We start from the raw sequence: 22,068 nt of genomic DNA on the forward strand, positions 1-22,068 counted from the left end.
GGGGTAAAAATAGCATTTCTTTTCCACCCTACCAGCAGGGCTGCTATTTTGGGAATGGATATGCTGCCTTCTCTTGAAGTGGTCATTGATTTTTAATGACAAGACATTGTGGAGAAATTGATTCTCCTTGTAGTGCTGTGCAATTCAGTCTCATGAGCCTGATGTAGGTAATAAAAGGTCAATCAATGAAGTCAGAGCATTTTTTTGAACATCTGGCAGCAGATGTTGAATAAATTCCCTCAACTATGGGCTAAAAGTATGACAGATTGTGGTCTTTTGAAAAAAAAAAAATCACAGGGGAGTCAAAATGACTGAAAACTGGTCACCTCATTTTCAAAAACAATACACCACCCTTAAGGAAACAACTGAACATATGAGACAATGCATTGAGAAGAGGGAAAAAAGACATCATTAGAAAATGTCATAGTGTTTGTAATTCTCCAAAAAGATGGGAGCTACAGACTGGTTCTAGACCTTAGACTGGCAAATAAATTCACCAACCCCATAGTCCCAGGCACACCTTAGATATCAGTTAATTTGGACTTGAATAGCAGGCACTTCACAGTAATTAATCTAGTGAAAGGATTTTTTGCTGTTCCATTATATCCAGATTCATAAGACAAATTTGCATTTAACTTTCATAATCAACAGTATGTCGTAATCAGGTTGCCCCATGGGGCTTCAGAATAGCACAGTAGTTTCCATCAAATATCGGCAAAAATCTTAGGCAATAAGATTTTGCAATACATAAATGATGTTCTCACTCGGGCAGAAACCACTGAAAAACAATTAGAAGTCATAGAAAAGGTGTTAGGGACACTGCAAGAAGTAGGATTCAAAGTAAACCCTGAAATGGTACAGTTCATCCAGGATGCTGTTGCATTTTTGGGGAGTCATGGTATCTGCACAATCTAGGGCATCTTCTGTAGATAGAGTACAGAGCATTCTAAAGTTCTCCCTCCCCTAATTAAGTACCAATTTGCAGAAGTTCATGGGTGTCATGAATTATAATTGAGACTATTAAAATTATTCCAAAACAGCTGTACCTTTGCATGGCTTGATCAACCCCCAGAAACCATCTATAGAACCCACTGTTTGGACTACTGAGGCCATACAGGCATTTATCAATATAAAAAAGAAGTTGGTCATAGCTACAGAGCTTATAATACTCAGTTGTTCCCAAACTTTTTTACTACAGACAGCTGCAGGGGATAAGAGCATCTCAGTAGGCCTCATGTAAAAGTTGCCATAAGGCTACACTCTAGGTCTAGAGTTGAGATTGAGGCCCATCTTTTGCAGTTATATAATGACTCCTGTTGAAAAGGGATATCATCTCAGTGTGCTGGTATTGTTAGCAATACACTGGGGAATCACACATGCAGAATATATTACAGTTTTCACCATTCATAGTTCAGGCACCATACCATGCTATAAAAGAGCTACTGGTCTCCATGAGATCCAAATTAATCAACCAAACAAGGTTTGAAAAATGGCTACTCAAATTTGAACAAAAAACAATCATGATAGAGTTAGGTATGCATTACCTTCACTCCCGGCACATGTTGTGTAAAGGAGAGGAACTGTCATGAAAATAGATCATTGAAGAGGTACCCAGCTTTCCACCCAAGGCTAATTTTGACGACAGAAAAAGCACTGTGTATAAAGATGGGGCCAGATATTTGCAAAAGGAAACTCACATGTCCAGTTTTGCTATTGTATGATAAAAAAACACTTAAGTTGCCAGGCTATATGTCTGCCAACAGAGCAGATCTGGAGTCTATCTGTTATGTTGTCAGGCATCGGAGGACAGGGGTAAATGCAGTCAGTAACAGTTGCTGTGTAGTCAATTCTCTCACACTGCATCTGGCAGTCAGGACAAGAAGAGGTTTTGTAAACAGTAGCAGTGCATTCCTCTAACACTCCAAGCTACTAGAAAGTATTTTTCAAGAGGCAGCAGATACACTGATAATTTTCACACTAAGTAAGAATTGTACCATGAGAAACAATCTCAAACAATAATATGCCCTATTAGGTTCAGAGAAAAGCAATGGGTTGAAAAGTCGGGTATGGATGCTTACCTGAATGTCAGCCACATCTACCAGACTTAAGGACTGGCATAAGATCTGGCCAAATGCAGACCATGCAATGAGGATGAGGACAAGAGAACACATGTATCTGATACAGAAGAAGGGTTACCCTCCCCCTATGTAGCAGGTCCTCTAGCTGAGCAAATGGTGAAGTTCATTCAGCAGCTGTTAGAGGCACATTGGCCATATTAAATTGTGGGTCAATAGTGAAAAATAAATTTTGGAATCCAGTACTCAAAACAGTCTCTTAGAGAGTACAAGAGGAGTGTGTAGTTTGTTTACAGACCAATCCTACAGTAAAAAAAAAAATAAAACATGTTAAATCGAGTCACAGTGTCTGCAAGCCCATGGTACAACATTCTTATGACAAAAGGAGGATATAGGTTTATTTTGGTTATAGGGGATATTTTCAGTAAACGGGTGGAGGCAATCCACACACACACAAAAAAATTGCACAGCAAAAACCACAACTTCTATTTTGTGGACCCAAGTCTTTTCACACTGAGAATGGACAACAATCATTGAATCAGACAATGGTTCTCTGTTTTCCAGTCAGGTCATGAAGGAACTTATCAATATTCTGGGTATTCAGCAAAGGTGCCATGTGCCTTATTATCTTTAGGGCAATGGTATCATGGAGCAAATAAATTGAACTATTGAGAATAGGCTTAAAAAGTTATGCCATGAAAAATGGACCAATTGGGTCCAGCGCTTGCCTGCAATTCTAATGGGAATTTGAGCCATTCCAAACACTAAAATGATGATCTCTCCTTTTCAGATAGTGACAGGGAAGATAGGACCAATTACTTTTCTATTTTAACCAAAAACTGACATTTCTGTGCCACTGAAAAACATGGAAAAGCATCAGGAATTTTTAAAACATTTTATGCACAATTGTGAGGGTTTAGCCAGGGAAAGTGCATATCATCTGTGGAGAGCACCTTTTTCACTATTAGAGAGGGACATAAAGGTGGGTCAAAAAGTAATGGTCAAGCTATTTTTAAAGTCAGGGCCATGAGATAGCAATTGGAAAAGACCTTGTATAATAACAGCACAAATTGGGCCCTTGGTTTACTAGGTAAAATGAGAGGGAAAAAAAAAAAGAAAATAAATGCCCATAGAAATCAGTACAAAATCATGAAGGCTAATGAGAACTGGGATGCCTGAACAGAACTACAGTAAGTAACTTGCTCTGTTCTGTGTTTCAAATATCAAATAAGTAGTACCCTTTTAGGGTCTATACCAGTACATTGAATGATTACTATCATAAACGCTCTAAAGATCGAAAATGCCAGACCTCAAAATTGTTATCACCCCCCCACACCCCTATTAAATATATATTCCAACTCCGAGATCGCACTACAGTGAGGAAAGGGCAAATATTCTGATCTTCACTGTACTTTGAGGTCCAGCATTTTCACTCTTCAGACCATTCACAATTTTAATCATTTTATGTTCTGATATAGGCCCTCATTATATAATTCCAAACAACAGAGGTGGCAATCTTTCTCAAGAACCTTAGACAACACAAAGAAATTGAGTGGTATTCACCAGGGCAAATATAAGAAAAATCGATTCATTAAGCAGCTACTTTTTATCAGTTTTCCATATAATTTTTTAACTTTGTCTGAAGAAGTTGGGACACGGATCCCTTCAAAAGCGCTAACTACAGTAAAAAAAGTTTTTATCTAAATGCTGGTTCATGATTGACAATAGGAAAAGCACCAACATTTCATCAGCTTGCCTGTCTGTTTTTGAAATTGTTTTCCATATCTATTAATGGAGGTCTTAGGCAACAAAAAGTATATCCCAGTTTCAACAGATTCCTCACCTCAGTTTAATACTTTCCTAGCAGTACATTGTGTGTGTGTGTGTGTGTGTGTGTGTGTGTGTGTGTGTGTGTGTGTGTGTGTGTGTGTGTGTGTGTATATATATATATATATGTATATATATACACATGCACACATATACATATATACATACATACACACACACACACTAAGTCTGAAAATTCAATGTGCAGAAACTTTGGGGAGTGGTCTATGATTCCAGTGTCTAGGCTAGGGATACCAGTCATTGGAATACTAAGCACAGATCATGTTGATGAATTCTACACTCACATAGCTGGGGAAGCAATTGAAAAAAAAATACTCAGGTATGACCTAAAGCACAGTTTTTTCTACTAACCTTTCATAACAGAACAATTGTTTGTTTCTATTGGGGTTATAATATGGACATGTGTGTTTTCAGTGGAACTTTTTTTGTCAACACAGCCAAGACATAAGAATGAGTAAATGTGATGTAGACATAACTAGAAGTATTACAAAAAGCAAAACACAGTGGAACCAGACTTCTTTCCATCTTCAAAATGAAAAAAAAAATACAGTGGGCATAAAATGTGTTACCAATTATCTGTATTGTTTAGCATCCTGTATTCTCTGGATATCATCAGGACTACCTTAATGGAAGGAATAATACTACATTTCTGGAACAAAGGCCTACAAGTTGCTACCCTCATACTGGTATGGGTCATGGTATATAGGGCTAGTTTCTCCACTGATTGGACAAGTTAATCAACTACCAAAGGGCAAAATCAGAAATGTTAGAAGGAAAAGAAAAACACCAAAAAGTCCAGTAGGAACAGAAGTTATGTCCTGTGCATACAGCAATAATTTAGAGTATACACATACCAAAGGTCTATGGTGCATGGCTTTAGGAGCTGACAGCATCTCTGGAGCAGTTTTTCCCCCCTAGTATGGGGCAGCCAAAGCTATTTAGGATTTAAGAAAGTTGTCCAAACTCTTGGAGACCCCAGCCAATGCTACCTTTAGGGCAATTTCAGATATGAAAAAAAAAAAAAAAACTGCTAGCCTTGCGTACTGTGGTTCTGCAAAGTCAGATAGCCTTTGATTATATTCTGGCATCCCAGTGGAGTACATGTGCCTTAATAGGTGATGAGTGTTGTACATGCATTCCAAATAATCTTGAAAAAACTTCAGGCCACCAGACCAAAGTGCAATGAAAATGGATGGATTGGTTTGCTAGTCTATTCATGGGTTGGAAAGGAACAATATTTTTTTATTATTGTTATGATTATCATTCTGGATTTAGGATGTACTTTATTTATGTGCTTAAAATTGCCTGGCTAAAGTTGCTAATCTAGCTATAAAGTCTGAAACATAATTTTCACTGAAGAATTAATTCAATTGCAAAAAAGGCGTTGACCCTCTTTCAGGGTCAAGAGGGGGGATTGATAGATATTACATAAAGTAAAAAGTGCACCCTCAACTACATTTTAATGTATAAATATCTTTAGATACTAATTTATTTTGTTAATGTAAAACACACACCATTTGTTTATTATGTTGACTGCAGCTCCATCTAGAGTATCACAATAATATGCTTACTGTAGAAATACAGACTTAAAGCTAAACAACTAGATTGAACCAGATATACTTATTGTGCCTTAGCCTACGTGCAGACTGTCATCTAGTCAACTTCATGTTTTTCTCCTCAGAACTGATATATAACAAAGGAACATTCAAATTGCTGGCAGTTGCATTACCTTTCCCTGGAAAACAAGGACCTTTATTCAGCTAAGTCAGAACTGCAACTAATTGAACTCCATTTTACTGCATTATTATTGGCAAAGTGTAACCAGAGTGTTATTTAGTGAACTTTAATAACTACAGTGACTTCCAAGAAATAGATGCTAAAGAGGAGCAGGACCGGTAAAAAAGATTATCTAACAGATGGTGTATTTCTTTGTTTGCTCTTGATCTAGCTTTCTTACTATCCACAAGTGTCATAATATTTTAAAAAAGGATATTTTGACAGAACAGAGACAGGAAGCAGATCTTTATGTAGTTAATCATTCCTTGCTTTGTGAGACTTCTTTGAGCTTTACTTTAGATCCTGGAGAAGGAAATTTTATTTTTTTTCTTTGATTCTTTTACCTGCTTTTATTTAACTTAGTTTGCATTTTCAATTACTTTTCAGAACTTTTTCAAACTTTTTTTTTGTCTATTTATTTATTTTCTTTAAGAAGACTAGGCCAAAGATCATTTTTGTCTATGACCTTGTTACAAAATGAATGAAAAAAATAACACAATAGCTGGAAACACCATGGTGCAATGCTTCTAACTGATCACAGGAGCATGAAGAGGAGATGATATGACAGTCATTTAGGAGGTCCCCATGTTGTTTGTGGCAACTAGCTGTGAGATATTGGTATTTTGTCACACAACTTCATTACACTTTTACATTTTACCAAACTGCACTTTTATTTAATGTGAAATTTGAACAGGCAGCTAATCGCCAGTGATTGCCCAAATGCTCACATTGTGGAGAACTATGTAGAATTCACCATCAAATTCAGGTTGTAAACATTCTGGTGACAAGTGTTTGCAAGGACCATATTTTGACTCTAATAAGTGCAATCTTTATCACTACAACATATTACAATTTATGATATACAGTGCTATGTTCATCTGCTGTAGAGGTATTTGAAATACAGAAAACTACCAATGCCACTTCAGTGTCTGAGGATGGAATTTCTACTTCATAATTTCAACTGCAGTTCTCTTGTGAAAATGTATCATTGCTACAACCTGAGTAGCTGCAGATGAACTAAGCTGAAGAGATGCTTTTCTCTCGTAACATACAAGTACTGGCTCTGAGACTTTTTGCAAAAAAAAATTTTTTGGGATTTTAAATATGACATGGACCATTTGCAGCAAGTCTCAGTGCTATAGGTTGGCTAGGATCAACACAAAAATGGAACCCTTCCTTAAGAACTTAAATGAACTTGAAAATGATTTTTTTGGTGAGGGGACATGAAAGCAAGAATAATAATTTTGGAACTTATAATTGAACTAAAAAGTACAAATGCACCAGCACTTAACAGGCCTTATAGGAGGTTGTTAAAGAAATCTATGGACAGGAAATTAAAGACAATTGTAGCTTGACTTTTACTGTTGATTAATGTTATTAAAGAGAACTTAGCCATAATTACTGAAAATTCATATTTAATGTTCATCCTTGGAGAAGCTCCTTCCTTTGTTTACAGGAAAGCCAGGAACATCAGGAGTTGGGTTGAATCTAGGCCAGACCACGGGATACATGCACCAAAAAGTGTGAAGCCAACTGTGTCTTTTGTCAACACATACAGGAAGGAGACATTTTTTTTGCCCTTATTTAAAGAAAATTATTAAAACCAATGCAGGAGGTGACTGCAACTCAATGCAGGTGGTTTACAGGGCTAGCTGCATGTAGAGAAAATGCTCAGCAGACTTAAAAGAAAGATTTCTGGCCCTCTTTCTGAAATTAGAGCTAAGTGCAAGAATAATGCACTGTCTCAGCACCTGCAGCTTCATAAAAGACACACTGGCTTTAAATTTCAAATTATTGATCATGCGGACCTTTTGGAATGGGAAGGAGACATCCCTAATCTTTTAGAAAAACGTAAACTATTGTGGTAGCTGAAACTGAATGCTTTTAGAAAAACAGGGCTTAATTATTATTGCTCCATAAAAAGCATACTACATCTCAGAAAACTGCCCTACTGTTTAAACGACTGATATTAGACTGATTAATGCTGACATTACTTACTTATATTGTGTTTAAAAACTAATATCAAACACTGTTTACTTGTATTCACAATAACTTACAATGATATAAAGGACATACTTTAGTTGGCTCGTTTATACATTAATCATTTTTAAGGTCTCCATATTAAATGCTACTTTAGATTTTAAACTGAACACTTTTGTTACAGTTTTCCTTTTAGGCAGTGAAAGTCTCTTAGTGCACACAATGTGCATAGGTCTAGTCTTTTTTTCTGTTTTAAAGGTTGCAATTACTCAAGTGCAGTCTTACACTCTTAAACAAATTGTTTTCTTAGCTAGATGCCACACTTTAACAGATCCCCATGGACTTAATGCTTTATTTTTTATTTTTAACATTTATTACTGTATTTCCAGCTTAGCAATTATTGTTATGTTTTTTTCATCCTACTTAGATTTTCAGTTGTATATCTGTACACATGTTCATATTATGATTTGTTTTTGGCACACAAACCTGATGAAGTATTTATTTGATACAAAAGCGATCTTTGTTAAAAGTTCTATATTATTAATATTTATTCTGGTAGATGTCTATTGGTAGATCTTTTTGTCAGTCAGTCATTTTTTAGTTAGTTTGGTTTCTTAATTAATAAAGTTAAGATTAGTTGGTTATCCTATACAAATGAGATTGTAATGTCCCTCTAGCTTTCTAGATTCGATTTTAGTTAGCACAGTCTCTGATTACACTATGGTGTTAAGTGGGAAGGGTGACTTGGCTAAAGGAATGATTTTAATGCTTTTATTGCTCTTAACAGGACCACCCTCTGTAACTACTCCCTTGCTCCAAACAGGACCACCCTCTGTAGCTACTCCCTTGCTCCAAACAACCACTCTCTGTAACTAGTCCTTTGCTCCAAACAACCTGATTATATATAAGGAATGTTTTTGATGCTTTTCATTATACTCAGCTAGGATCACTTGTTTGTGTGTTTCAATAAAGGATATTCCATTTTTAACTCAGCTGTGGACTACCTGCTATTTTCTATTTGATTATTTTGTAGCACGTATTTTACAGTTATATTTTACACTTAGATTTTTATTACGTGAGCTAAATGCATAACATAATTTAGGAAGTGAACATCACACCCTCCACACTGCAAAGTTTCTTCTTGGTTACGTTTCCTGTTTTGTTAACAAGATTTTATATATTAGACTAGACAGGCTTATGGGTTAGTAGTACCCTGGGTCTGTTGTTGGCTAGCTGTTGTTCAGTGTGATAACCACTGCAGTCCTCAATTCATTTTGAACAAAGATTGGAAGCTGTGGTTAAATAGATATTATAGTTGATCCAACAATTCATTTTTCATGCTATTAAGGAAGCACTCCAGTGTATTATTAGGGCCCAACAATGCAGTGTTCTTGGCCTTTGAGAGTGCCTTGCAGACCTGTTCCCTAGTGATACTTGGGAAAATTATGGTGGTTGCTGTTTCCTGAGAGTTGTCTGTGGGAGAGATGGGGATAAACATGGAGCTAAATTTGTCAGCCAATATTGATATATCTTCTGGCTCAGTACAGGTAGGTCCATTTACAGTTAATTCGGGTCTATATTAGAACACCGAACTTTCAAAATTTCAAGTGTTCTAATATCGACCCATTTTCAGCGAACGCTGAAAATATAAAAGAAACAGAAAACCAAATTTTTTCCTAGGGAAAGAATTTGGTTGCCTGTTTCTGTTGCTTCATTATTTTCAGCGCTGTGGTGGAAAGTTACGGGTCGGGTTCAGGTAGGTGTGCGATTGTGTGGATGTGAGGGTTAGGGCGGGTTAGGTGAGTTAGGGTTAGGGCACAGGTCGGGTAAGTGTGCGATTGTGTGAACATGAGGGTTAGGACAGGGTAGGTGACTTAGGGTTAGGGCGCCGGTGAGGTGACTGTGCGATAGTGACAGAATTAGGGTTAGGGTTTGGGTTAAGGTAAGTGTATAGTTAGTGGTGTATGCATAGTTTAGTGTAGGGATAGGTGTAAGAGTTTAGGTGTATGTGTGTGTATTGCTGTTTGTTTGGTGTGCTTGTGTTGTGGGTATGTGTTTTGGAACAGCAAATTTTTTCCCTAGGAAAAAATTTGCTGTTCTGTATGTTGGATGTTTTAAATTTTCGATTAATAGGGTTCGATATTAGAACACTCAACATTTTGAAAGTTCGGTGTTCTAATATAGACCCGTTAATTCAGTACATTGCTATATATTGCCTTTGGGGTTGTGGATATAGCTGAAGAATGTTTTGTGATTGTCTTTGACCTGGGAGGCTATTTTGTTTCTCAGATTTGGCTATGGTAGCCTTGATAAGCTCCCTGAGTTGCATGTTTAGATTGATGCGACAGCTTTTACCTTGTTAGTCATTGTATGTCCTAAATTTCACCATGACTGTCGTCCTTTTATTGTACAACTTATTGATGCTTTGATTCTCCTAGGGTAGCTTGTGTTTTGAGTTAGTCCTGCACTTGTTCTGCATGTGTGCAGCTGTTGATATGATTATACAGGGTTTGCATGAAAATTCCACATAGGCAGTATTGTTCCCAGGTTTGAGGAGTGGACTGGAATTTTGCTAAGGTATCAATTAATAGCAGGAAGTTTGCCTTAGACTAATTCCTAAAAGTTTCAGAGTTAGCTGTGGTTCTGAGTTTTATTTTTATTTCAGAGGGGACAGCTTTATGGTCAAACCAGATCAGTGAGTAGCAATTGTGCTACATTTTCTTATGTCTGTGAGGACCAGGTCAAGGATGTTTATGACCCTAGTGAGTGTAGTACTAGCTGGTCTAGGGTGTTTGTATTTATAAAGTCCAGAAATCTCTGGGCATACATATCAGGGGGTGTGCATGATTCCTAGTGGAGTGTTAAAGTCATCCACGAATATGGATTTATTGGGTCATAGAAGAGAACCTAAAGCTTGCAATTATATGGTATTGGACTTTGCCTATGGTAATTTATGGTAATTTAGATGTAGAGAAGCTCAAGATCATTTTACTGATTGACCGGCCTTAAGGTGTGTATGTTTTTGATGTCAGTTAAGACACTCTCACCTTTCCAGTGCAGTAGACGGCCTAAATGTATGGAAGACATTGCAGCCCTGCACTGTGAGAGTACATTCCACAGTTTTAACATAAATATAAAATTCATACTGAAAAAAATAGAGTTGTCCATTTTATAAGAAGAATAAGGCACTTGGTGTGTATGCATGGCACAGATATTGCCACATACCCTGGGACTGTAAGTCACTCACCCTTCCGGATCATGATGCACACCATGCCTTATTTCAAACTTAGAATATGACAGCTGAGTTAAAAATACAAAAAAAATAAATAAAAAATAAGGGGACATTCTTACTGAGACTTTACCTTTGATGACTGGAATGCAAAGCAGTGACAAAGAGTATGCATAAAAAACAATATTCTCCACACATGATATTGCCAGTGACATTTACTTACTTTTAACACTAATAGCATTGAAAAAGATAAATTCAGTGAGTTTAGTATGGGTACAAATTTGTATGTATTTTACAAAATGCAATTCAATTTTCCAGAATGTTATATATATGAACATGAGGCCACACGGAAGAAATAATATAACACAAATTTAAGAGTACAGGTGAACAATATAGACAGAAAACAGCATGCAGATTTATGAGGTTGGTGTATATATGCATATCTTATGGTCAAAAAATTTATTGGCATACTCTTAAGTGGCAATTGCCTATAGATTATACTGGACCAAACTAAGTTACACTTCTTCACATGAGCAGAATTTGAAAGAAATAATCTGTGATAATATTTTCAGTCCATCTTAATCAAACTCTTACCACTCACTACCTTCATAAAAACAAGTTTCAAAAGTTGTACAGTCTGAAAATAAATTAAAAGGTACATCATACTTTCCAGCTTTGTACAATAATACTTGGTTGAATACTATAGTACAAAACTTGCTTGGTAAGTGTATTTGGCATACTGTAGATGTGATATAACATATATAGGCAAGACTGTTTATTTAAAGAGAGAAATGCACTTGTACAACATGTTCTAAGGTATACTTAACAACACAAATTTCAGGTGTAAGCTGATTTCATGAAATACAGCTGTCAAAATGTTAAGCACGATGGTATTAACAATTTGCTACTCTATGTTCATTGATGATATAAATCAGAGTTGTCACCTTAAGACATTCTTGTAAAATGTACGGGTAACATTTGTTTAAGATCTGTGAGAAACAGAAGTGGAGAGCCTTATATTTTATATATATTACTAGTGGTGCTATGCATGCTTGATTGTTTTAGTGCTATAATCATAAGTTTTTAACTAGTAATTTCAATAAAGCATAATAGTCTGCATTTCCATAATGCTGCCTAGCCTGATTCATTCTAGGAGAAAATGAATATTATTCAGCAGCTACAAATAATAGGTCTTAGATATAAACTGTGCTTTGCATTTCCCATAATCCTTGCACTATGATGTTAGGTTTGAAATTAGTTAATTAACAAGGGTTTTCTACATGATGTTTTGTTAAACTGGATTGTTTATTTTTTGTTTATTTCTGCTGATGGAAGTTTGTTTAATTCGAATACTTATTTTGAATTATATGATGAAATGAATGTATGCCACCTAATGTAGCTCAAATGTACCCACCCATAATGCATCACAACTACACTGGTCAAAGCTATCAAACCTCCATAATGGTCCGGAGTGGGGTATTACAATAGTGACATTCACAAAGTGTGCCACAACTCTGGAATGAGCTTTAGCACGGACCTGGGGTGGTGGTTGGGACATGACTGATTCCATATTCTTGACTGGATATGCCAAACTACTTATAGCATGATTGCATGGGATTCAGCCATTTAGTGATTTATCACTGATATATAAATCAGTGAAAATGCTTGACTGATGTCAGGTTAGAACTACAAATGGTGAGATCTATATGTTTACCTTAACTCTTTACAAATGATGCCAGTCAGCATCAGTAACAATGGTTTATATTTTTACATCATAAAACTTTGCATGAAGCTGTTTTATTTAAAACTGCACAGACAGAATTCATATATGATTTCAGGACTTCATTTCACAGCATTTTCATTTTATGATGGCACTATGAAATGAAATAATACCTACGGGTCATAATTTCCTTTGTATGATGTGTGTGTTTAAATGTTTTCTGTTGAATCAAATTGTTGTAGTAATTATTGAAGCATAATTAATGATGTAGTCTGTAATGTATATAACATGCTAGCAAAGCATACCTGAATGAAAAATGTTGTGGTATATTACAGTTAGCTGGTAAAAGAAGATGGTTTCTAGTTTTCACTCTGTAATCTAAGCTTTACCCTATTTAAGGTCACTGGGGAGTTCCTGTTTACTCTAGCACTCAGGAGGCAAAAAGCAGGAACAGAATCTTGGACAGGATCATAGTCTTTCAGATACACTAGACAATCTCGATGTACTGAAATGTTGAATTTCAGTATGTTGAGACCGAATAGTGGAAAGTGCAATTACCCGAAACTACACTATGCCGAATGAAAAAATGTTGAATCCGCAAATGTTGAATCCACTGCTAACATGGTGTTGCATTTGTGATGTATGGTGTGGTTTGTGGATTTATCTGGGGTTTCAGGTAAGTGTTGCGTGTTTGAGGATATTGGGTAGGGATTTTAGTGTGTGTGTTTGGTGGTGTTTTTTGTGTGTTTGTGTGTTTAGTGTGAATAGAATATATATGTAGAGGGGGTGTGGGGGCCCCAGCCCCCCACATTGGGGGTGCAGAGGGGGGCTTGCCCCCTGCTTATAGGTACATAAGTGTGTTTGTGTGTATTGTTATGTTTGTTTAGTTAGGTAGGTGTATGTGCGTGTGATTATGTTCTGGATTTTGTGTGTGTGTGTGTGTGTGTGTGTGTGTGTGTGTGTGTGTGTGTGTGTGTGTGTGTGTGTGTGTGTGAATGGTTGCGGTTGTGGTATTCGTGGTTATGGGTTTTCTGTATGTGGGTTTTCGACTATTCAGTCTTGAAATACTAAAATTCGACATTTCAGTACTTCGAGATTATATAGTGAAACCAGACCATCATAGGGCACACACTGTGCTGTCTAAAGTTTGTTGAATAAGATCTAAGTAAATGATCAAATTACTTTTGACTCTTTTTTTTTTTTTTTTTCATTTGTATATTGCATCTTATGGAGTTCGTTCTTGTGTTCCAAAATAAAGATAAATATCTAATTGTATATGTATAAAGGCACATATTTAAACTTCCATCTGTACTTGTAACTGTACCTCTGTTGACTAGCTCTTTTTCAACTCTCTGTACTTATCTGAGAAGAAAAAAAGTCCAACTCACCAACAGCTATTATTTAATTTAAGTGCTTCAGGATAAATACTTTAAATGAAAGATACACAAAAATATAGTAGTCACTTCCTCTGTTAACCAACCAGTTTTTAAGAAGAAAATTACTTTATACAGTGAGCAACACTCCCAACTTAAAACCAAGGAAATAAGTTATTTGCTCAAGAATCTTATAGTTCACACATACTCTTTTGTGCAAAAAAGGATAGTTCTGTAGATCAGTTATTCTGTTATGATTGTGTTTTCTTAATTTCAGTACAAATGTGGTTGAGGTTAGAATACTGTACAATGCAGTTGTTCACTGGCATGTCACAGACTGCCTCAAACCTTCATAATATCATCACATCACATATTTTCCTCTCTATTTCCTGGCTGTCTAACCAGCTAGTCTTAATATTATAGGACAGTAAAATATACCTCTGTTGAAATATCTTTATATTTGGCATAGCTGACATCATGAAATGCAAACAGAAAAACTATTATTATTGAATCTTCCATCATGTTTTATTCATTTTGCACAAAACTTTAGTCCCCTTATTAAAAACAAGAAAAGTACTTTGAAAATGCTTGTATATGTCCATGATTTAACTGAATATTAATGCCTGAGAAACATTTCTCACAAAACCTAAGGATGTCCTAGATAGCAGCCATCAGTAGTTGCTTGAATGTTAAGTACTTGAAGAGTGTGCACGTGAGTGGGTTTGACAGGACAAATGTATAGATAAAAAAACAGCAGTTTTGTTCCATTATGCCTACCAACAAACATCAAAGTAATGTTTTTCAAATTGCCCAATCCTATTTGAAATTGTTTACGTCTTACACACACCTAATAGCTTCATGCAAGCTGTTCCACACGTTTAACTACTCTTTGAGTTACCTGTAATATTATTTTTGACAAAACTCTTAATTAATCTGTTGTCCCTAAGCAAAGACTGCAACAGTCCAGTGCATTTAAATAAGAAAGGGTCCTGCAGGCATTTATTCATTATTATCATATCACCTCTTAGTCTTCAGTATGATAAAGAAAATTGTTCTAAACATTTCAACCTACCTGAATAGTTCATTTTATCTAAATGTTCTATTACTTTATAAATCTTCTTTCTACTAGTTCTATTTTGTCAATATGTGCCTTTTTCTAGGGATACCGCAGTAGGGTTCCATGTGCTAATATCAGCATCACCAGCATTATACATAATTCTCATCCTTACCACTAAATATTCCTAGTAGATGTCTGACGTTTTTATTAGCATTCAGACTGACAACCTCAATATGATTCTGTACAGACAACTTCTTGTTCACAGCAGCACTCAGGTCACAAAATATATTAATGTGTTCTACAGTTGCATGTATTACATGTGTTAACTCCAAAGCACATGCATTTGATCTTTTTCACATTAATCATCATTCTATTCTGCTTTGACCATTTGTTTAAGTAAATGAGGCCTCTTTCTAGGATTTCTCTGTCAGCATCAGAAATGATAACTTTGCCAGTCTTTATGTAATCAGTAGAAATTATGTAAAAAATGTTGTTGCTCTAAACTTACGTGTGGCAAATAAATATGAGACATGTAAGGTCTGAATACAGAACCATGAGGGACACCCTGATTTCTATAATATTCTGAGCTTCTTCTGTCATTCCAATCTATATACCCTTGTTCTAATACACTGTCCTGATAGATTCATTCTAATTAATTTACTTATTAATAAATTATGATCTATCATATCAAAAGTGCTTGAAAAGACTATATAAATCTTATAAATAAATACATAGTTTCAACACAGACTATCTAAATGTCTTAATATCAAAATTGCTAATTTTGCAACTTATTATTCCTAAAAATATGCATAAAATACACCTCAAATTCTGTTATTTTTCTTATTGTTGGAATAATACTTTGTATTTGCAGGATGATAATATAATGTATGGCATTTCCCAATACATAAACACATAATTGTAGAAAGACCTTTTATTATCCATATATTTATTCAGTAGGTTAAGCTCAAAAATCTTTTTGAGAGTTCTTATAAATGTTTTAACATGTTTGCACAGATTCAGATCACCTATTGCCTGTTTACAATAATCAACTTGTTATGCATTGCGTGTTCCTTATTTTTTAACTTCTTTGTCCTCCAAGAAATCTTGTTATTTAATTCACTAAAGTTATTTTTAAAGGTAGATATATTAGCCTGCTTACTACATTTGAAAACACTCTTTGGAATATACTCCTTAATTCAGTTATATCCACCTTTTAAAAAGTGGACTTTCAATCCTTGGAAAGGTTCCCTGTGCTGCAGTCATGTCTGAGTAATACTACATAATCAGGACATGTGACTCCTAGTTTATTCTCTTTATAGCTAAGTGACCAGTGGGGATCATAATTCCTTGAACAAACAACTTTTGCAACCAAAATATAAAGGGGGATTTGAAGAGTAGAAATATTTCATTTGAATCAAAACTTATTTTGCAGAAAATTATAAAAGACATACAGAAAACATATGCATAGAAATAAATATAGAGTTTCACTAGCGGTAAATAAAAATAATAATTAATTCGTTTTCAACAGTCAAACTGCAGTCTTTTACCATGCTTTTCTTATATGAGATGGGTAGATCTCAGCAGTTATTTTCTAAGTATGATAGATTATTTAAATATTTTATCTAATATTCATCATTATTATGTTCTTACTTATGTATCCCTCACATCACAATGGTCAGTGTAGCACTACAAAATAATTTTATGGCACTAAACTATAATATCACATTAGCTTATGACACAAAGATTGAAAAGCAACATATCAGTTTAAACAGCAAAGTAAACACTCCTAGAGAGGCATTGCCAGTCTCAGTGCAGAAAGTATATTATACCATCCCTTTTCACTGCTTTCTTTGGGCTTCACTCAATATTACTTTGAATAACTCCATATCAAATACCAAGAACAAGTCACAAATAGTAAACCATATACGCCTGAATCTATGACATCATGTTAACGTCTACAGTACATCTAATGCATTATTAAAAAAACAAAGTGAACATATTTGTTGTAGAAGTGAAACCACCCGCTCGAAATTCATGGATTTCCTGAAGATTAGAAATCTATTCCAGATGCAAAAACATGGGCATCCTGAGCTTCGAGTGTTCTCCAGTCAGTATTGTGTATTAGTTTGGTTTGTTTGTTGCTCAGTATGTCATTATGTGAATAAATCAGAAGTCTGTTCTCTTACAAACATCCTTATTAATCAATATGTTTTTGCTCTGAAATTCATGTTTAAATATCAAGAGGTGAGTCATTTCCTGATATTTACAAAGACATTTATCTTAATAGTTTGTCAAAGGTTTTTGGGTACTTATACACTGAATATAGAAGACACCTCAAACATCATTTTAAATCTGTCTTAAACTATAAATTTGTCTGAGCTCTTGTGCATTTGTATTCAAAACCTGATAAATAGAGCAGTGCATCAATATACAATGGATGATTACTTGTTCTCAATTACACATATCTGATACAAGCTCACCATCACTGTGAGAAGCTGCTGCAAAAAGTCCTTTTTTGTTTTGCATGTAAAATGGTATGCTGATGTCTTCCTGTCCGAGTGTGAGATGATCAGTCTTTTTTCTATATGTTCCACATTAACTCATTATCTATGCTGTTCAGCCCATTAATTCTGCTAGTTTTATTATGGAACTCTTGGTTCCTAGTCCTGTAATAGTGACAAGCATTTCCAAAAGCTAATCTGACAGTTAATGACTCCATTAAGTAGTGGCATGCTAATTGGTTTTCATCAGGGGCCTGAAATTAATTGGTGTAAATAAATTAACACCTGAGCATGCATCACCCTAGCTATGGATTTTCATAAATACTACCAATTCATATGGTCTGCATTTCCAGCTAATATGCACTGGACTATAAGCAGAGAACATATGACTAATTAAATTGTAACTTAAGACAAAGACTCTCTGTATAAGCTAATTAAAAAATGTTTACCTCTTCATTAGAAGTATTAAAACTGGTTCTAAAAGTATACTTTATATGATGATAGTTACCAAAAGCATCAGAAGGCTGCTGGTATTTCATGTGGTAAAAATATACAATCAAGAACATGTTTAAAACCAATAGATTGTTAATACAAATAACCTGTTAAAAGTAAAATCAGACAGATGCTCAGGTCCATTATTTGTCATACCCCTGATGCATCAGTAATTCAACTTGCAAATATATGTCAGCAGCAGAAACCTCGGCATGAAAGTATTTGCACTACAACACAAACATGCACACATACATATACACAAACACACACACACAGAGAAAAAAATAGAGCTGAAGTTTCAAAGTTATACTGCATAACACTTTGCAAAACTCTTCCATAGGTATATAACTGTTCGATTTTCAAGCAAAGTAAGTAAACTGCTAAATTGCAAGACAGCATCAATATGTTAGTGAAATTATTCTGCCTTTTGGATGTACAGGCATTCCCAATGCACTGCCACACAAATAAAACTATCCATACATATCTCTGCCTACCAGCTCATTAACCACTTTCACTTTTTTTCTGTTTGACCTTACACTGTTCTTCTCTTTCCCTGTCTTGCCCTATATACAGCTGACGACTAACACTTTACATTTCATACTGTTTCTATCACTTTCCATAAATCCTCTGTTCTCTTATTTGAACTGTTAACCATTTAGACCCTTTTCTTCCTGTTTCACTTCTCCTTCCATCTCCATCCTGACTGTATTCTGAGCCATAGAAATGTTTTTCTTTCTTTTTGGCAATTAGCCATTAATGTGTCCTTATTCATAAACAACATATATTATGTTTATATGTTGTATTTCATCCATGTTTTGCTCTTTTATTATACCTTCGAATTTCATGTTTTTATTTAGGCATTATTTCATAAAAATCACTGAGCTGTTCACTAGACTGCTATTGTTTTGTTAATGATTTAATATTTTTTCATTACTTCTGACTTTCCTTTTTCATTCCCATTTCCTTGAAGTTCTCCTTTCCATTTTTGTGTTAACTTTTGTGAATGTGCAAGCAATATGTTGCTCCAATGGAGCTCCTTTCTAGGCACTGTGTGTAGTATTCAAGAGATAAACACAATCAAAATTGGGAGTTGTGCTACAACTGAAGTTAGCACTGCATAGCTGCAACAGCAACTTCAAATAGATCTTTCAGCACTGATTATGCTGATGGATGCATAGTGCATTGGCTAATCTGTTTGTGTGGTGCATGGAGTTTTCTTTCTTTTTTTTTTGTTACTATGTTACTACAGTTCAAAATGTTACTTTCATTTTAAATAGAACATGCTGGCTTTCCATTATCATTAAGCAGACAGAAATAGGTCAATGAAATCTGGAAAGCAAAATGTTCCAGGTGCTGTCAAAAAGTCTTTTTTTTATTCAACATTATAACATCAAATCTTGTTTTTGGCACACGTTTGATAATGTATATTTTTTTTCATCACGATTAAATGCAGAGCAAGATTTGAGAGCTCCAGTGTCAGATGTTAGTTTTGTCAATTATTTTGAAATTACTTCACTCCTGATTTATTTTACTATGTATTGTACAAAACCATGCCACTGTCAGTGCATTTACAATAATAGAATATGATAGTATAATAATACATTTGTTACTATGTCTTGTGTGCATAACAACACTTTTGGCATATAATGCTGCAGTGCTGGAGTACTATTAAAGGATACATTTGGAACTACAGTAGTGAAGTAATTCTTCCCCACCAAATCTGCCTTTATTATTCATGTACTTTGCAAAGCAATGCTGTTATCAATGTAATATGTTCTCATCATTGCACTTTCAGTTTACAGTGAAATCCTATGCATTGTGCAAATACTCTGTGGTTAATGAATGCCAAGGACATAAATGTCATGGAATAACATTATCCCCATTACAATAGGTGTTGTGGAAAGCAGCATTATTGGCAGTGTAATATTACAGCAAAATGTCAGACATGTAGAAAAACTATAGCTCGTCTTTCAGTTTGCATTGCTGTGTAATGCATAAGGTTGGTTAATAATACTGTTTGTTAATATTGGGGAAATGGGCATTGTGGAACAACTACACATTTCTTGTAAATATATATTGTGCAAATCAGAAGTACTGTCAGAAGTGCACTTTGATATCTGCATTTCCACATCCATTTTGCATTCATCACTTCTCTTTAACCCCAGCTGTACTGTTTGTATGCACTGGGAAAATTTGTATCATGAAATAAAAATTAGTTACAATATGTGTTGTACCCAAGCACTGATATTGTCAGTGTAACACTCAGCAAGCACTCAGACCTATGCTAAGCTGTAGGGCAGGATTCAGAGAAAATATGGCTATAGCTCCATTACCGCTTTGCCAGGGAGACTTAATTTTACTATTGTGATAAAAGATTCAGAGAAATAAAGGGACCACATTGAGCATAAGCTTATTAGCAGGTTATTAGTATTTTACTCTATTAAACTATGCACAGTTTGAAGTAACCTCCTTAGCCTTCTTCCTATCAACCAGTGCAGTGTTGTTACACACCCACACACACACACACACACACACACACCTACCTTTACAGTACTGACATTGTACTTACAGTCATGCTCCTGCCACAGAAATCAGTGGGTACACATTAACAAAACATGGTACATGTTTTTACCACTTAGCTGCCCAAATAGTAAGGCAGCGCTTTTCTTTGAATCACTCTTCTGTTCCATTCCCATTGAAAGCTTCACGTAAGCACATCTGGCTTTAGACTGACACATTTGCTTGTGGCTTTGTCCAGCATGATAACCACTGTCCTGCAAGCTGGATGCTTCTTACTGCTCTAGTCCTACAGCGATGTTTGAATCACACCTGTACAACACACTGAAATATGATTGTGAGTGCATTATATTGTTTCTGAATCCCAGGGTTAGTATTACAACTTCTTCACACCTGCTGATAATATTTCTTTTAATTGTGTTACTTTTATATTATATTATAATGCATGTTGTAATTCCTTTATATTTATTATCAAATAAATGAAAATAAAAACAGACACACGTTAGAAATGTGCATATCTTTAAAATGTGACAAAAGTGTTACTACTAATTACTAAATAAAAACAAATCACGTCCTCCTCAAGATTAATTTTATTAATGCAGTAATCATATTTCAACATAATTAAGTGAAATCTGTTTTTAGTAGAGGACTAAAACAATACTTTCAAAATTAATCCTACACACTGTAATGCTTCTTTTTATCTTTTTAAATGTAATTTTGATCTTTATTGATTACACAAAACAAAACCTTCCAACAAAAGATAACTTCAAAATATAAACATAGTAGATGCATTTGTAAAAGCTATTCTACATATAAAGAGTAAATAAATACTGGATTTAGCAGATGGGATGAAAAAGGAAGACGGGGGCTATTTTCAATACACAGCAGAAAGGAGGACGTGAATGACATAACTGGTCACGCAAGCATTAATGGGAGTATAATTACAGAAAACTGGGGAAAAGCAGAAGCACTGAATGAATAGCTTGCTTCTGACTTTACAAAGCAAAGCAACAGAAAGGAGATGAAACTGGGACAGAGACAGGGCAAAACTGGAAGAACACTAAAGAAATACCAGGACAGAGATGAGGAGGTTCGGAGTGAACTAACAACACTTAAGGAAGGTAAAGTACATGGACAAGCTGGGTTACATCCAAGAGTCCTCAGATGTCTGGTCAGTACTGTGTCAAATATCTTCATCAGATCACTGTCTGGTTCAGAAGTGTTAGCAGACTGGCATACAATTGGTGTACCATTATACAAGGGGGAGCAGAAAAAATATCCAGGGCAATTCAAGCCTTTTAGATTAACTGTAGTGGCAGAGAAAGTCATGGACTTCCAGAAGGGAATGCTTTTCTAGAGGGCAACAATCTTCCGAAGAGCAGCCAACATGAATTCATGAACAAAAGGAGCCATTAGTTAAACCTGAACCAGTTTTATAACTGAGTGGCAGATGAAATTGACATGAGCTAACAGAAAATGTAGCCTACCTGTACATCAGTA

This window comes from Protopterus annectens, chromosome 15.part0, assembly GCF_019279795.1.
Source record: "Protopterus annectens isolate FY-2018-M chromosome 15.part0, PAN1.0, whole genome shotgun sequence".
Lineage (NCBI taxonomy): Eukaryota > Metazoa > Chordata > Ceratodontiformes > Protopteridae > Protopterus > Protopterus annectens.